At 56.4% G+C, this 18,359-nt stretch overlaps 1 gene segment (V, D, J or C); it reads left to right on the forward strand.

Moving 5' to 3' along the window:
• Nucleotides 1-12,593: 12,593 nt before the first annotated feature.
• On the forward strand, nucleotides 12,594-18,359 carry LOC309818515 (immunoglobulin heavy constant epsilon-like). The segment is given in 5 exons: nucleotides 12,594-12,645; nucleotides 16,695-16,994; nucleotides 17,119-17,442; nucleotides 17,532-17,855; nucleotides 17,927-18,359.

The following is an 18,359-nucleotide window of genomic DNA, read 5'->3' on the forward strand; positions in this document are numbered from 1 at the left end:
GACCGGCCTCCCGGGGAGCACGCTGTTGACCTGGTGCCCCGCAGGCTGAGCTGGAGGGGCTCCCGGAAAAGAGGGCAGAAGGCGCGGCGAGCCCATCCTGCAGCCAAAGGCCTGAGGCACGTACAGCAGGAGCTCCGCCTGCACCGGGGTGGGGGTGAGAGACGCGACCCGCGTAGGGCCAGCCTCGGACCCCGGGCCCCCGCCTCAGGGCCCAGTACCAGCTCTCCGGTCTCTGCGGAAAAGCGCAGTCAGCATGCGCGTGTGGTGGAGCTGCTCCCGGACTGGAGAGAAGGGCCCCGTGATCGCAGCTCGGGAGGCTTTTCTCCTTCTGAACGTGGGGCCCGTCGATGCTCTTCGCTGTGTCTTCATTTTGTTACGACAATAAAGCGTTCTTTACAGTCGCCTAGCTCGCTGAGAAGTCTCCCTGGGTTGACACGCCGCCTACCCTCGGGAAATCCACAGCCAGTCTCCCCCATGCCACCACCCAAGCCTGGGGTTCCCACCTGGCCTGTGGGTGCAGGGGCGAGCCAGGGGCCTGGGGGAGCCATGGGGAAGCCGCACGTGTTGGGTGTGTCTGCACAGGCGGCTGTAACAGACACCACAGGGGGCCTTTGACCACAGACGTCACTGTCTGACACCCTGGAGGCTGGAATCCCAGATCCTGGAGGTGCAGGGCTGGCTTCTCCCGAGGCCTGGCTCCGTGCCGCGTAGACGCCGTCTTCTCCGTGTCCTCACGTGGTCGTCCCTCTGTGCGTGTCTCTGTCCTAATGTCCTCCTCTTTTAAGGACGCCGGGCAGACTGGATTAGGACCCACCCTAGAGACCCCAGTTTACATCACCACATCTTTACAGACCCCATCTCCAAATACAGTTACATTCTGAGGTCCTGGGAGTCCGGGCTTCAAAGCTGGAATTTGGGGACACAATTCAGCCCAAAACAGCCGAGCTGGGTGCGAGAAAGGAGGACCGGGGGGACGCCAGGACCCCAGGCCAGGAGGGGCAGCGGTGGGGAGGGGCTGCCAAAGAGGAGCAGAGCCAGACCCGGCTCACCGCTCAGGACAGACGGCAGTGAGAAGGACCGCAGGAGGGGAGGGGGTCGGGTGGCACTGAGCTCAGCTGGCTGCACAGAGGTGACCAGTGTGTCACAGGAGAAGCAGGAGTGGGGCTCCAGGGGCTCTGGTGAGGGACCAGGAAGGGTGGCCGTGCAGAGGCGATGAGGCCGCTGTGCCCGCCGGCCGGCAAGGATGCAGGGATGGGTCAGGACTCCGCCCTCACGGAGACCAGGGGCCCATCCCTCCTGGTGATTCCACCTCAGAGGAGACACACCCCTCCCAGAGGGCAGAGTCGGGATCCACAGCTGTCAGCCCTTCTCAGTAAAACCTCCAAAACAGTGGGCCGGGGTCTGGGTCGGGTGCTGGCCGTGCTGGGCTCCCTCAGGCCGGCGTTTCAGGGGGGCTGGCTCATCCCGGGGACGCGGCCTTGGGCTGCCGGAAGCCACGCTTGTGTTTGTTGCAGCCTTTCAGGGCGAGGGGACTAGCAGGACAGCCCCCCAGACCGGCAGCCGGAGTCTGCTCAGCAGGGACGCTGCACCCCAAGGCCGTCCGATGTGCCGGTGCAGCTTCCTGTGGGGGGACAGAGACAGACAGAGGCAGAGACAGAGAGAATGGTATGCAGGGAAGGGACTGCATCGCTCAGCGGTCCCTGCACCAAACGGGGAGGCCGGGAGGGGCGGCAAACAGGATGGCCGAGGGGTGCACAGCAGTGTCCGGGAGAACACCTGGCCCTCGGGGACCCTGCCAGCACGCTGGGCACGCCGGCACAGGACCCCCTCTGCCTGCTGGGCTCCATGGGGGCTCCCGGTGACGGACCTGGGGGTCAGCCCACACCCTGCGTTTCCCTCCCCCGAAACATGTGACCGAGAAGCTGAAGTTGCCTGAGGGCAGCACCGCCTGCCCAGCCCTGGGCCCTGCCCCTCGCTTCCATCCCCCAGACCAACGAGCAGCCGCTAGCCGGCCCGCCCCGCACGAACGCCAGGGTGGTCACACGAGGGCTGGCCCCACGGCCTCCTAGCTGAACCCCGTCCCTGGCACGGCTGCCTCTGGGCCCCTGGAGAACTGCCCCACACTGGGCCCCAGGGCTCCCACCCTCCCCCCCAGCAGTGCCACACCACACGGCATCCCTCACCTCTCCACGCCCCCCGAGCACCCCGAAGACAGTGGCCGACGCCTGCCCTTGAGCCCCTCGGGCTGCCCCTGTGTGCGCTTGAGATCAGCCTCCCGCTGCGTCCTGACCCCCTAGCGCCCCCCAGACCATGAGCTCCGCACACACCTGTCAGTGCCTCACCTCACCACCACACACTTCCATCTGTGTCTTACACACACACACACACGCCTGCACCCCTGGGCCACCACCCGGTCCCAGACGCCTCCCTCACCAAGGGAGACATTGTCAGTCTGAACTCTGAATCCCGTTGTGACATCTGTGGTGTGATGTCCATGGTGTGGTGTCTGTGGGGTCCAAGACAGAATGGTTGGTATGAGTGGAGGAGGGGAAGAGAAGGCGATGCAATGGACTGAATATCTCCCCCAAAATTCATACACTGAAGCCCTAAGCCTCTAATATGATGCCATTAGGAGTGGGCTTTGGGGAGTTGATGAGGTCATCAGGGTGATCCCTTGTGAGTGGGATTAGTGTCCCTGTAGGGACCCTATAGAGCTTCAGTCCTTCTCTATGGTAGGACACAGCAGGGAGACGCCATCTGTGAACCAGGAAGCGGCCCTCACCAGACACCGAATCTGCCGGCTCCGTGGCCTTGGACTTCAAGCCCCCAGAGCAGTGAGGACAAGTGTCTGCCCTCCATACGTGTGTGGTGCCTCGTTGGAGCAGCCGGACGAACTGAGACAGGAAACCCCTGGCCAGGTGCCCCCCACCCCAGGACCCAGGTGGGCTGGCAGAGCAGCGGCAGGGCTGGTGAGATGCGGGAAGTACCCGCCACCGTGGGGCGTAGGCACGTGAGACCCCTGGCACGCGCGTGCTGCTGAAGCCCGCACGTGTTCTCAGCTTGCATGGGGCGGGCCTGGGGACGGGCCTGGGGACGGGCCAGGCCAGGGCTGGGGGTCGTGTGGAACTCTGCTGGGCTCTGTCCCAGTCCACGGGCTCCTGGCACTGCTGCTGCCACGTCACCAGGCCCGCCCAGAGTCACAGGGACAGTCAGCCGGTGGGGGAGGGCATGGGGAGAGCAGCCTGGCCTCCCCAAAGAGGCTCTTACGGGCACCCCCAGACGTGGCTGAGTCGCAGCACGAGGGAGGGACCAGCCTGGGCACCCGTCTCGCTGTCATCCCTGTGGATCCGTCAGGCTGCTCTCCAGGCTGGGATCACCATTGCAAAGTCACAGCCAGGGCCTGCCCGGCCCCGGCCCCACCCGGCACGGATGTGGGCAGGGGCTGGGGCCGGGGCTGGGGGCCATAGGTGGAGGAGTTGGTCACAGCATCAGCCTGACTTGGGGCTGGGTGACAACCCCCCACTGCCACCCCTAGGGTCTTTTCAAATGCAGGCTGCAGAGGGCCAGGCCCGGGGAGAGGCCAGTGGGGGCTGTAGAGCTTGCCCACAGCCAGGTGTGGGGAGAGCGAGACCAGGCAAGGGGCCGGCAGCGTGAGTGATACAGACAGACCCAGGAGGGCACAGTGCACAGGACGAGGTGGCGTACCAGCTGTCAGGCAGCTGGCTCTGGGCTCCCCAAGTGTGTCTTCATCCTGGGGGTACGTCGATGACTCTCCCCACCACTCACGGCCCACCCTCTGTGCTTCTGTCCACTGTGCAGACCACCACTGCTCCGTCCCTCTGCCCTGACGTTGGCAAGTTCCAGAAGGCACCTGCTCCTTTGTCCTGGATCCTGGAACAGAGAAGCCCATACAAACTGCAGCCAACGCGGCAGCGAGAGAGAAATAGACCCTGACGTCGCAGCCTGTTCACCTGGGGGCTGTGGTCACAGTGCACCCGAGTGAAATCTGGCTGATACAGCCACCCTCAAATGCCACTGAGTGAAGTAAACTCAACAACAAGCACAAATGTAATAACCACATGTGATGTGCACACGGTGTCCTGACTTTTACAGGGTTTTCAGAGACTATTAGTCAGGGTTCTCAAGAGAAACAGAACCAATAGAACATAGATGACAGATAGATATAGATAGATAGATGATAGATAGATGATGGATAGATAGATAGATAGATAGATGATAGATAATACATACAGACATATGATATAGCTATATATGTACATATGTACATCTATAGATAGAGCTAAAATTCAGCTAAAGATAGACATGGATATAGAGGACATACATATATCGACATATAGAGACAACAAGATTTCTTTCAAGGAACTGGCTCTCATGTTTGTGCGGGGCTGCCTGGCACTTCTGGAATCTGTGGGGCAGCCCAGCGCGCTGGAAGCTCAGGCGGGAGTAGGTGCTGCTGTCTTGAGGCAGAATTCCTTCCTCTCCAGGAAGTCTCAGTTTTGTTAAGTCCTTCCCTGGTTGGATGAGGCCCGCCCGCATCATGCAGGGTCATCTCATTTACTTGGAGCCCACTGGCTGTCGATGTTAACCACATCTACAAAATACCTTCACAGCAACGCCCGGACTAATGTCCGAACACACGGCCCAGCTGAGTGGGTCTATGACTCTGACCCTCGCAGAGACCTCCTCTCCTTTCGTACTCACAATGCCCCAAGAGGCGGGGGTCACTGTCACAATCTTACCATTGAAGCCCCTGTCTGAGAGGACACCCTGCCTCTGGGGAGGATGCCAGGGCTTCATCTATGTCTTCTGATGTTCTTTCCACTGCCCACACTACCTCTTAGAGAGACTCGACAACACCCTCCTCATCTGATTCCTGCCCTCGGGGACAGGCTGTCTGACGACATCCCTCCAGCCTGGAGATGTTTGGAGAGACAGAAGCCCTGGAAGTCCTGTGAAGGGGCATCCATTGATCTACCAGACAACTACTCACCCGATGGCAACTCTGTCATCATCGCTGGACACTGAGCACCCCGTGATGAATAACACAGATGTGGCCTCTGGCCTCAAGGACAGTAGGGAGCAGGGCAAAAGCAGGTCTCCAGTAAGTCATCCCACAAACGATGATGTACGGACCATCATGATAAGTGCTATGAATGGAAAGCTGGAGCACGAGGCCCTACAACAGAAGCAACAGCCCAGTCTCGGGGCCAGGGTGAACTCCCCGGGGGGAGCACCCTGAAGCGGATCCCTGGAGGAGTGGCGTGGTTGCCTCGGGCCTGCTTGTCAACACCTGGTCTCCTGCCCTCCTGGCCACAGAACTTCTGGACCCAGGATACGTGGGACCAGGTGGGAGCAGATGTCAGTGACATGATAGGTTTCAAAACATGGTCTGATGATGACGCTCACACAGATACATAAAGAACATATCTCACAATTTTATTTAACTCAATTAATGGTTTACACCCACTTCAAAGTAGAATTCAAAGTACTACATGTATATAGTTGAATCAAGGATACTGAAGTGAGTTTATACATGGGAGGCGGAGAAGAATCAATCGTCGTTCCAAAAAAAGAGAATTTGCATTGCCATCAATTATCCATGGCTTACAGAGTTGTGAAGTAGCTCAAAGATAATGCAAATCATAGAACCCGTAGAATCAGATAACCCTGAAGGGTGTGTAAGACAATGCCTTGCTCTCCACCGAAGACATAAGAAGTAACCCTTTGGTCCATTTCCAAGTCTTTCACAATTTCTCCTATTAACATATACAACTCACAGAAACAGATCCAGAATATATAGCAAACTCCTGCAAATCAATCAGAAAAATCAAACAATTCGGTAGAGAAGTGGTAAAGAGAATTGAACAGATGTTTCACAAAAGATGTCCAAAGAGCCCTCAAACATTTGAAAGGAACCAGACTGGTTACGAGGGAAATGAAAATGAAAAACCACATCAGAGAAAGTAGTTCTGACTCCACCACAGGTGAGGCAGCTTGGGCCAGACTAATCCCTTGCAAATAGCAATTATAAGCCCTGGGGGGTGGGGGGGAGCTGTTTTAAAAGAGGAGTTGAAGGCACTGGGGAATGACCGAAAGCAAGCAGACACTGGAGAAAATGATCCCCTTGAAAGATTTCTCTGAGGATGTACCCCTACCAGGCACCAGGTGCAGCTAGAATATGAACAAGAATAGCAGTCACACTGGCTCGAGGGGTCAGATCATGGGATGCAGGGCTACATTGCAAGGGCAGCTGGAAATTAAGGGGAGATGTCCATAAAAGGAGGGAGCCACAGAAGGGGAACCCCCAAATTCTGTATGTACACTCTGCTCAAATCCTTGACTGTCCCCTTACCTGTGCATGTGTAGGGGAAACTCCAGAGGGCCGGGGAAAAACCACAAGCAGGAGGTTGAAAGAACTGAGGAGACGTTAGCTACTGCCAACCACAGAAATAATACCATGGCAGACAGATTTTGGAATCCAGTCAAGCAGACTGCCTCCTGACAAAAAAATCAATACTTCTCTGAGGAAGAGTACAAAATCCATAGTCTGGATCATACTTCATCCACCACACCCAGCGCACATTCAAAAATTACTAAATGTGCAAAGAAATAAGAAAATGTGACCCATGGTCAAAATACAAAATAGTCAATGGAGAATGATCCAAGGATGACCCAGACACAGACCCAATTATGACAAGGACTTTAAAGCAGCTATTATAAATATGTTCAGAGATCTTAAAGGAAAATATGCTCATAATGAGTGACTAGATAACCTCTACAGAAAATTTTAAACTATCTACAAGAACCAAATAAAAATTCTAGAACTAGAAAGTACAATTCTGAGTTTTTTAAGTCACTTGATGAGCTTAACAGCAGATTGGAGAAGGCATAAGAAAGGTCGGAAAACTACATTTCAATATAGAGACATTCTATATTTATTATAGATATTCTAATGTATTATGTGTGTAAAATATATTTATATATAATATATAGATTATATATAATATCTATATATTTTATATATCAATAAAATGTTCTTTTAATCCAATCCAAAGAACAGAAAGAAAAATATTGAAAAAAAAGAAAAGAGACTCAATGTCCTATGAGACACTATGAAACATTTGAAAATACGTAAAATTTTGGAGTCCCAGAAAGGGACAAGAGATAGAATAGGGCAGGAAAAGTCTTTGAAGAGATAAAAAGCAAAATTTCCCAATGTGATGAAAATATCAATTTACAGATTTAAGAAGCTCAGCCAGTTCCTAACCATAAATACAACATGATGTGCCATGCTGAGACACACTGTGCAAACTGATGAAGACCAAAGGTGAAGGAGGTGTCTTGATAGCAGCCAGAGAAAGAACACGGACATACAGGGAACAAACTACATCTGGCTTCTCATCGGGAAAAATGGTGACCAGGAAGCAATAGAAGGGGGGAGTTTCAACCCAGAATTCTACATCCAGAGAAAATGTCGCTCCAAAATGAATATGTAATAGACATTTTTAGATACACAAAAAACGAGGGAGTGCATTTCCAAGAGACCTGCAGTAAAGGAAAAGCTAACAGAGAATCTTTGTGCTGAAAGGAAATGACACCAAATGGAAACTCTGATTTACAGGATGGAAAGGCGAGCATCAGAGATGGCAAATATGCAAGTGCAAAAACTATCTTTTTTCTCTTAGTTTCTTAAAAAGATAATCGATTGTTTAAAGTAAAAATCATTAACAGTGTGTTGTGGGGTTTATAATAGGTACAGATGCAACATATATGACAGTAGCACAAAAGATGAGTTAATAAATGAAACTCTACTTTCTCAAGGCTCTAATGACTTATGTGAGGTAGTCAAATATTGAATCTAAGTTCATTGTGATGACTTCAGGATGCACATTATATTCACTGAATCCATATGCAAAGAGGCTTATCTAAAAAGTCGACAGAGGGGCTTCCCTGGTGGCGCAGTGGTTGAGAATCTGCCTGCCAATGAAGGGGACACAGGTTCGAGACCTGGTCTGGGAAGATCCCACATGCCACGGGGCAATTGGGCCCGTGAGCCACAACTACTGAGCCTGCTCGTCTGGAGACTGTGCTCCACACCAAGACAGGCCACGACAGTGAGAGGCCCACGCACCGCGATGAAGAGTGGCCCCTGCTCGCCACAACTAGAGAAAGCCCTCACACAGAAACGAAGACCCAGCACAGCCAAAAATAAATAAATAAAAATAAATAAATTTATAAAAAGTTGACAGAGAAATTTTTTTTAAAAAGGAAATCCTAGGGCTTCCCAGTGGTTGAGAGTCCGTCTGCTGATGCAGGGGACACAGGTTTGTGCCCTGGTCCGGGAAGATCCCACATGCCATGGAGCAGCTGGGCCCGTGAGCCACGGCCACTGAGCCTGCGCGTCCGGAGCCTGTGCTCCGCGACGGGAGAAGCCACAACAGTGACAGGCCCACGTACCGCAAAAAAAAACGAAAGAAAAGAAAAAGGAAATCCTAGATCACACGTTGTTTCAGTTGTCATGCCTCTTTCGTTTCCTTTATTTTTTTTATACATTTATTTATTTACTTATATTTGGCTGCGTTGGGTCTTCGTTGCTACGCATGGGCCTTCTCTTCATTGCTACGTGTGGGCTTTCTCGAGAAGGGTCTACTCTTCATTGTGGTGCACGGGTGTCTCATTGCGGTGGCTTCTCTTGTTGCGGAGCACAGGCTCTAGGTGAGCAGACTTCAGTAGTTATGGTGCATGGACCCTAGAGTGCAGTCTCAGTAGCTGTGGCACATGGGCTTAGTTGCACTGTGGCATGAGGGATCGTCCCAGACCAGGGATTGAACCCACGTCCCCTGCATTGACAGGCCGATTCTTAACCACTGAGCCACCAGGGAAGTCGCCAGAGAAGTTAGAATGGAATAAGTACTTAAAGTACTTACTAAGTACTAAGTATTAACTAATAAGTACTAAGAAGTACTTATTAACCCAAAAGAATGTAGGAAAGAAGGAATAAAGCTACAGTGAACACACTTGATAGCCAAACTTTAAGAGGTGTTCCCATAAGATTAGGGACACAGCAAGGACGCCTGTCACTTCTGTCACACTATTTTGCAGTGCTTTACAGATATGTGCTTAACTATTTGTGGATTGTGAAATCAAATCAGACAGTTACAGCCAGCTCTTTTTAATAAACAAAGAAAAAAAGTCTATGCATTGTACATAACAAGGGTAAATATTTTCATGAAAATTTTGTTTCAGTTACATAAATAAATATACATAATATATGTTACATATAAATAATGTGTGTATGTGAATTAGATTATAATATAAGACACCTTTTTTACAAGGATTGTGGTCAAAACAGTTTGGAAAATGTTTATTTAATAGATTATTGGGGGTCCTGGCCAATGCTACGTGACAAGAAAAAGAAACAGGGCTGTTAAGATTGAAAGGAAAGATGTGAAGGAGGTATTATTTGTAGATGATGTGATCATTTCCAAGGAAAAGCCAACACAATCAGCAGACAAACTGTTAGAACTAACAAGAAAATTGGGGCAATTTCCATGCAAGACCAACTTACCGAAAGCAGCTGTGTTCCTCTATGTCAGCAAAAACCTACTAGAAAATGTAACAGAAAGCCGGGCACAAGTCACAGCAATGGGAGGAATAACCTGGGAAAGAACGCCCAAGACCTCTGAGAAAAAAATTGAACTCTATTCAAGGACATAAAAGAAATCTGAATGGCTGGAGAGATACACTGGTCAAGGAAGGAATGACATGTTAGATTAAAGTGTCATCTATCTCCCAGACTAAGAAATACAGTGTACTCCCAACCAAAATTCCAGCTGGGTTGGTTTTGTTCGTTTCTTTGTTTGTTTGTGAGATCCATTTACAGCTTAGCCCATTTTGAAAAATAAAAGCACAGGATGAGGGGTTTCAGGGGGACTGTCCCCCTGAATGTTAACACATACACAAAACCATCACTGAAAATGACGGTACTCATGCACAGACTACCAGACCCAAGGAATAGGAGAGCACTCAGAAACAGCCTGGTCGTTCCTAGGAACTTGGACTGCAATGAGTGTGGTGCCTTCAGGCAGCGGGAAAGCTTCTGAGATGGGTGGGAAACTGGCTTCTTCTGTGGAGAACTTCAACCTGGGTTTCTACTCCACACCATATGCACAGTGAGTGGTGATGGAGCCTGCTGGGATCAAACACTTACATCTGAAAGGCTAACTTTAAATATAGCTGAAAGGAAATGGACCAGCAAGGCTGGCGGAGCACAGGAACAGCAACAGCCTGGTGGGATGTATGTCCACCCAGAACTTCAGAATGTGACCTTGTCTGAATATAGGGTCTCTGAAAATGTAATTAGGTTAAGGACCTTGGGATTAGATCACACTAGATTTCAGAAGCATTGTAAGTCCAGTGACTTATAACAGGAGAAGATGACACACAGGGCAGATGGCCATGTGAAGATGGAGGAAGGATTGGAGTGATGTCAATAGCCAGCAGGGGCTGGAAGAGGCAGGAAGGACCCTGCCCTGGAGCCTTCAGGGCAGCTTGGCACTGCCAACACCTTGTTTTTGGATTTCTTGCCTTCCAGAATGTGAGAGTCCATTTCTGTGGTTTTAAGCCACTAAGTTTGTGGGCCTTTGTGACTGCAGCCGCAGGAAGCTCACATGGCAGCCTCCAAACGTGCAGGCTGCAGGGTAAAGAGCTGATGAACCTGCCACGTGGAAATGAAGAATTTCTGTTAAAGGAGGACTCAACAAGCAGCATTAGCAACCAGGGCATTGACCAGGAGAAGTTTATCCCAAGGTTAAAACTAGCAAGGGGCAAGCCCCTAGAGATGACTGCCTTGCAAATTCCCAGGAAATCACCAAGAAAATCTTCAGAAAGCAGGATGAGATCAGAGACAGACGTCCAAATGTCTCCCAAGTCTCTGAAGAGATACTCCAGCTCATTAGTAATGGGAGCATTTAAATTAGGAGACAACGCACTGCACACTTCAGAGAGTGTAATGACAGCATCCTTGCTGGAAAGGCAGGCACGGAGCTGGAGAAGCGGGGTCTCCCTGGGGTGGAGGACGTCTGGAGGCCTGGGTGGTGGTGGGCCAGCCCCAAGAGGGAGCGGGCAGCAGTGGAGCCAGGCCTGGCCTGGGGGAAGGAAGCCGGGGAGGGGGCATTGAAGCATCTTTGGGCCCATGTTGGGGCCACAACCAAGGGCAACAAGGGGGTCAGCTGGTCTCACTGCCCAGGAGAACTCTGGGGCCTGGCCCCCACCATGGGTGCCGAGGGCAGTGAGCCCCTGGTTGAGTCTGAGGGATCTGGAGGCTAGCGCTGCTGCCCATTTGGTGTCCTGGTCAGGAAATGTCAAAGAAACCATCTGCAGCTTGGCCTTCCCTCCAAGCAATCCACTGGCCGGAGCCAGCATTGGCACCCGGCTACCCCACAGGCCCTTACACGGAGGCCCAGCCTCAGAGGGACCTCACACTGCCTTGGCTGAAGGCCCACCTATCCCAGGCTGTCTGGCCAGGTCCCATCTAACTTCCTGCAGCTGAGCAGGCGCAGGAGCGAGTCTCCTCCAGCACCGAGGGACACACCACCCTACCCTCCCTGCCCCTGCGCCGGCAGCCCAGTGGCTCCTGGGGTGCTGGGGTAGAGCTGGGGGAGGGGCCGGCTGGGCACGAGGCCTCAGCCTTGAACGCCCACAGCTGGGCAGGAAGCGCAGGGGTGCCGGGCCAAGCCCCCAGCCCCACACACTCACACCGTACAGGCCGCAGGGCCAGGCACCACCTGGCAGAAGGCTCCCCGGTGGGGCTCTGCCTGCCTTGTGGTTTCTCTCAGAACCTTGAGTCCTTCCAGGGAACTCGGCGTTCCCCCTGCACCTGCCATGCAGCATCTGTCCCTGGGGCCAAGGGTGGGGCGGGACAGACCAGGACAATCTGTCCTGGGGGCCTCGGGGCCCTGGCTCTGCACACGGGGCCCCTCCCCAGCCATCCAGCAGCCCCTCTTGGGTCTTCCAAGAGGCCCGGACACTCCTCTGAGTGTGCAGGCCTGACAGCTCATCTCTGCACAGCCTCCCTGCATGCAGACCAGCGGCCCTGGGTGTCCTGGGCCCAGGGGACGTGGTCCTGCTGTCTCCCTCTCCACAAAGACTGCATGTCACCTCCCAGGAGTCCATGCTGATGAGCTAGCTTGCAAGTTCTCGTGGCCTCCCCTGTGTGTGCATCGGGGCCTTTGGGGGGTTCCAGAGACACACCGGCCTGCAGGACACGTCCACAGCATGGAGGCAAGGCCAAGACTCAGCACATTATCTGGCTCAGCACATGTCAGTGGAGCGTCGATGGTAGACTGGCTGCCCCGACAGACCAGAGTCGAATGCCGTGGGCACCTCTACGAAGGCCGCTCTGTGGTCCCCACACCTTGATGGACAGCAGCAGCACAGGGTGGCATGGTACCCCCCAGGGTCCGGTGGCTGCAGAGGTCTCGCCGAGCCACTGGCCAAGCTCACAGCCATGTCCCACCTCCCGACAGGCCCCTGCCAGCCCTTGCCGGCCACGCAGCCCAGTCGCAGCCCCGATGGGAGCCCAGCTGCAGGACAGCGATCGGGAGGCTGGCTCGCAGACAGCGGGTGAGACTGTCGGCCAGCAGGGTGCCCAGGAAGCCACCAGAGGACCAGCACCTGCCTACACCCAGCTGGACCCACAGCCTCTCACACTCGTACCCAGGGCCGCCCCACCAGGCCGGCCCCCAGACCGCTGCTCAGAAAGCCCCGCACTCCGCCGCAGGCACCTAGGCCACGCGGGCCTCAACTTCTCAAGCACAAAACGGCCAGGACCGTCCCTCGTGGGCTGCCTCGGGGGCAGTGGTGGTGGTGCCTGGTGCCCTCTCCCTTCCCGGGCCATCGTAGTGACCACAGTGTGTGCCGGCTGCTCACCAAGTCAGCCCGTGGCATCGAGGGAGAGGTCACGAGCCGGGTGGCAGAGGCCGGGAAGAGGCCACAGAGAGGAGCCTCACCTGAGACCGGCCGTCACTGGGTCGACTTCCCGAGAACAGAGAGAGAGAAGGGAACTTCCAGGGCTGTCGAGGCCCCTGGGGGTTCCCACCCCATTTTTAGCTGAGAGCACTGAGGCAGAGCTCGCCCCCCTGCCCCGCCCTGCCCCAGGCTCTATCGTCTGGGCATAAAAATAACAGCAATGCTTCCTAACGATTCACCTCATCTGGGAGCCTACCCTGGGAGCCTGCAGACGGCCACCACTGGCCAGATGGGCCACACCAGCCACGGGCACCTGACAGAAGACCCCAGCCCCTCAGGCACCCCGCTGCTGGAGCTGCCCAGACCACTGCTGGGAGAAGACACCTGGACTGCCCACCCAGCGGGGACCAAGCTTCTGAGTCACTGCTTGCCTTGCAGCTGTCCCTTCCCTGCATGGGGACACAGGGAAGTAAGAGAACGCTCGAAGCCGACCTGGAGAAGACCAAGGAGCCGAGAATCTCAGACAGGTCAGGGCCAGGGCAAGAATCACACACAGGGCATGGACCTCAGGCTGAGCGTGGGTCTGCCTACAACCAGTAAAAACGGTGATGGCCAGCCCAGGGTCGGGGGAAGCAGCGGGTCTCAGTCCCTAGGCCGGCCAACATGGCAGGCAGGCCTGGGCCCACATCGTCTGGCCTGAGCTGGGCTGGCCTGAGCCAGCCTGACTAGGGTAGGCCAGGCAGGGCTGGGCTGGGCCAAGTTTGGCTTGAGTGGATGGAGTTATGTGGAGGCAGATGAGCTATCCCAGCCTCAGCTGGGCCACACTGGCCAGAAGGGCTGTCCCCAGCCATGTGGGACCGTGCACTGAGCTAAAGTGAGCTGGGCTGTCGTGGGCCAGGCTGCTGCGGATAGACAGGGAGGGAGCAGGCTGCCCCAGCTGAGCAGAGCTCAGGACTCAGCCTTCCTAGCCTGGCTCAGCTGGGCTGTCCTCAGGTGAACTAGGCAGGCCTGGACTCTGCTGGACTGAGCTGGGCTGTCAGAAGAAACTGGGCTTAGCTGAGTGGGGCCCGACTTGCGTACTTGGGTGGGATGAAAGGGGCAATCTGGGCTCACCTGGGCTGAATGCACTGGGCTGGGCTCTTCTCTGCTGAGCTTGCCTACCCCAGAGGGGTGGGGCAGAGCTAAGGTTGGCTGAGCTGAGCTGGTCTGACCTAGGCTGAGATGGGCTGAGCTGGGTTAAACTGGGTTGAACTGGGCTGAGCTGGTCTGAACTGAGATTAACTGGGATGAGCAGGGATGAACTGGGTTGAACTGGGCTTGGTTGAGCTGGGCTGAACTGGGTGGAACTGGGCTGAGCTGAGCTGAACTGGGCTGAGCTGGGCTGAACTGGGCTGAACTGAGCTGAACTGGGCTGAACTGGGTTAGGCATGGCTGGGCTGAGCCGGGTTGAGCTGGGCTGGGCTGGGCTGAGCTGGGCTGGGCTGAACTGGGCTAAGGTGGGTTGAACTGGACTGAGCTGAGCTGAACTATGCTGAGCTGGGGTGAACTGGGCTGAGCTGAGCTGAACTGGGTGGAGTTGGGCTGAGCTGGGCTGAACTGGGTTAGGCATGGCTGGGCTGAGCTGGGCTGGGCTGAGCTGAGCTGGGCTGGGCTGAGCTGGGCTGAGCTGGGCTGGGCTGGGCTGGGCTGGGCTGAGCTGGGCTGAGCTGGGCTGGGCTGAGCTGGACTGAGCTGGGCTGAGCTGGGCTGTGCTGAGCTGGGCTGACCTGGGTTAGGCATGGCTGGGCTGAGCTGGGCTGAGCTGGGCTGGGCTGAGCTGGGCTGAGCTGGGCTGGGCTGGGCTGGGCTGAGCTGAGCTGGGCTGGGCTGAACTGGGTTAGGCATGGCTGGGCTGAGCTGGGCTGAGCTGAGCTGGGCTGAGCTGGGCTGAGCTGGGCTGGGCTGAGCTGGGCTGAGCTGGGCTGAGCTGGGCTGGGCTGAGCTGGGCTGAGATGGGCTGAGCTGGGCTGAGCTGGGCTGAGCTTGGCTGGGCTGAGCTGGGCTGAGCTGAGGTGAGCTGGGCTGAGCTGGGCTGAGCTGGGCTGAGCTGGGATGGGCTGGGCTGAGCTGGGCTGGGCTGCGCTGAGCTGGGCTGAGCTGGGCGGGGCTGAGCTGAGCTGGGCTGGGCTGAACTGGGTTAGGCATGGCTGGGCTGAGCTGGGCTGAGCTGGGCTGGGCTGAGCTGAGCTGGGCTGGACTGAGCTGAGTAGGGCTACATTGGGCTGAGCTGGGCTGGACTGGGCTGGGCTGAGCTGGATTAACTGGGTGGAGTGGGATGTGGGGTCATCCTGTCCACCTTTGCTCAGTCAGCTAAACTGAACTAAAATGAACCACGTGGACGCAGCTCAGATGAGCTGTTTTGCTTGAGATGGGACGTCAGGGGCTGAAGCAGGCCAGGCTGGATCAAGACAGGCTGCTCTGGGCTGAGCTGGGGTGAACTGGGATGAACTGGGCTGAGCTGGCTTGAAATGTGCAGGACCCGTTAGGGGTGCTGGGCTGTACGCGCGAGCTGCTTTGTCTCAGCTGGTCTCAGCTGTCCTGACACACGGTCATCTGGGCTGTGCTCAGCTGGGCTAGCCGGCAGAATAGAGGAAGGTGGAAGAGCCGAGCTGGGATGCAGGGCTGGGATGGGCTGGGGGCTGGAGCTCCAAGGCCAGGGGACGTGCAGACCGGCCTGGCAGCCAGAGGAGCCTGAGAAGGGCTGAGGAGGGGGACTGAGGAGGGCTCTGAGGGGCCTCTGTCCTCTCTCCATGGGGCCTGGAATTGGGCTCCCCTGGGGGGTCAGCAGGGCAGGTAGAGCACCAGCGGGCCTGGGCTGGTCAGCCGAAGGATGGGGTGAAGGGGCAGCCATGGCAAAGCAGCTCAGGGACCTGAAGGCTGACCCACGGCTGCAGGCAGCAGGGGTCCAGTGGGTGGCAGGTGGACCCGCCCACAGCAGGCCCACAGGGACTTTGGAGTGGGGCAGAGACACAAGGCGATTCCTGGGAAGTGGGGTCCTGTGGGTCCAGGCCCTTATGAGGTCTTTGGTTTGGAGCAGAAGGGCAAGCTCGATGGTTCCTGGGGGTCTCCCTGATCCCCGATGGGGGTCTGAGTTAGGGTCAGGAGTGGGAAAGCAGCTTGGTGATCCTGGGGGTCTCTGTGTCCCAGGCCTGTGTTCCCAGGGCTATGGGTGGGGCAGAGGGGACAGACTGGTGGCTACTGAGGTTCTCAGGGTCCCTGATCTCCAATGGGAGTCTATGAGTGGGGGCAGAAGAGTAGCCTGGTAACTCCTGGGCCTGGGGGGTTTCTCCCTGGGTCCCCGGGTGCCAACAGAGGGCTATGGGCTCTGAACCTCCACCTCAGGGAGTGGGTTAGCGCCTCCACTCAGGAGCCCCGTGTCCACCCACTTGGGGCTGAGGGCAGGAGTCCTGGCCAAGGGCAGTGACAGCCACTGCTCCTGCAGGGGCACAAGGATTCACTGGAGGGCGTCCCTAGTAGAATCAGGAGATGAGGAAAAGACCCAGGAGGAGCCATCTGTCCCCCAAAGCTGGAACACAGTCCCGGTGTTCCCTGCACTGGACCTCCCCACCTCCACCCCACAGCCCACCCTCCAAAGCCTGCAGTTAGCCTGGCACATACAGGTGACAGTCCCGAGGCCAGCATTGACCACTGTTCTGTCCCCACAGCCTCCATCCACGGCCCAACTGTCTACCCCTTGCGTTCCTGTTGCAAAAGTGCTACCAATGCCACCTCTGTGACGCTGGGCTGCCTGGCCACGGGCTACTTCCCGGGCCCAGTGACCATGACCTGGGACACAGCATCCCTGAACAGGAGCACGCTGACCTTCCCTGCCATCCAAAACTTGAACTCCAGCCTCTACACCACCAGCAGCCAGGTGACACTCTCGGGCGAGTGGTCCAAGCAGAAGCTCACCTGCAGCGTGGCCCACGTTGCGTCCAACACCACCACCACCAAGGCCGTCACTGGTGAGCCAGGCCTGGGCAGCCCGCGAGACAGCCAGAGGGGGAGGGGAGGCTGGGCGGGAGGGACAGGGAGGAAGGGCTGGGGGCTCAGAGAGGCCAGCCCCACTCCTGCTGCCTCTGCCGCCAGGGTGCACCAAGAGCTTCACCGACCCCACCGTGAAGCTCTTTTACTCCTCCTGCGACCCCCGTGGCGACACCCATACCACCATCCAGCTCCTGTGCCTCATCTCCGGCTACACCCCAGGCAAAATCAAGGTCACCTGGTTGGTGGACGGGCGTGAGGCCACAGACGTGTTCCCACACACCGGCCCCGAAAAGGTGGAGGGCAAACTGGCCTCCACCTACAGCGAGCTCAACATCACGCAGGGCCAGTGGGTGTCCCAACTCACCTACACCTGCCGGGTCACCTATTATGGCTTCAACTATGACAACCACGCCCGCAGGTGCACAGGTATGGCCCTCGCCCACGCCAACACCCAGCCGCTGGGGATTCAGAGAGGAGGGCAGACTCAGCCTCACTCAGCCCCTTCCCACACACAGCCGAGTCCGAGCCCCGTGGCGTGAGCGCCTACCTGAGCCCACCCACGCCCCTCGACCTGTACATCAACAAGTCACCCAAGATCACCTGCCTGGTGGTGGACCTGGCCAGCAAAAAGGACGTTGTACTGACCTGGTCCAGGGAGAACAAAGATCTAGTGCCTTCAGACTCGCTCGTCTTCAAGGATGAGTTCAACGGGACGGTCACCGTCACGTCCACCCTGCTGGTGGACGTCAGTGACTGGCTCAAGGGCGACACCTACTACTGCAAAGTGACCCACCCACACCTGCCCAAGGAGATCCTGCGCTCCATCTCCAAGGGCCCTGGTGAGCCGCAGGCTGAGGGGAGGTGGGCGGCCCCCCAGGTGGAGCCTGGCTGACCGCACGCCTGTCTGCAGGCAGGCGCATGGTCCCCGAGGTCTACGTGTTCCCGCCACCCAAGGAGGAGCTCAAGACCAAGGGCGAGGTCACCCTCACCTGCCTGATCCAGAACTTCTTCCCTGCGGACATCTCCGTGCAGTGGCTGCAGAACGACGTCCTGATGCAGGCGGACCAGCACACCGTCACGAGGCCCCGCAGGGTCCGCAGCCCCGCCCCCGACTTCTCTGCCTACTTCATTTACAGCCACCTGGCGGTCAGGCGGGCCGACTGGGAGCAGAAGAGCAGGTTCACCTGCCGGGTGGCGCACGAGGCGCTGCCCGGCTCAAGGACGCTCGAGAGATCGACGTCCATCAACCGTGGTAAATGATGCCTGACCTCCCCCCCCTCATCCCAGGGCTCCATCCTGCTGGGGCAGGGGAGGGGGCCAGCCAGACCTCCCGTCCATTGTCA

The sequence above is a fragment of the Grampus griseus genome, assembly GCF_964374135.1.
Source record: "Grampus griseus genome assembly, chromosome: 2".
NCBI classification, from domain to species: domain Eukaryota; kingdom Metazoa; phylum Chordata; class Mammalia; order Artiodactyla; family Delphinidae; genus Grampus; species Grampus griseus.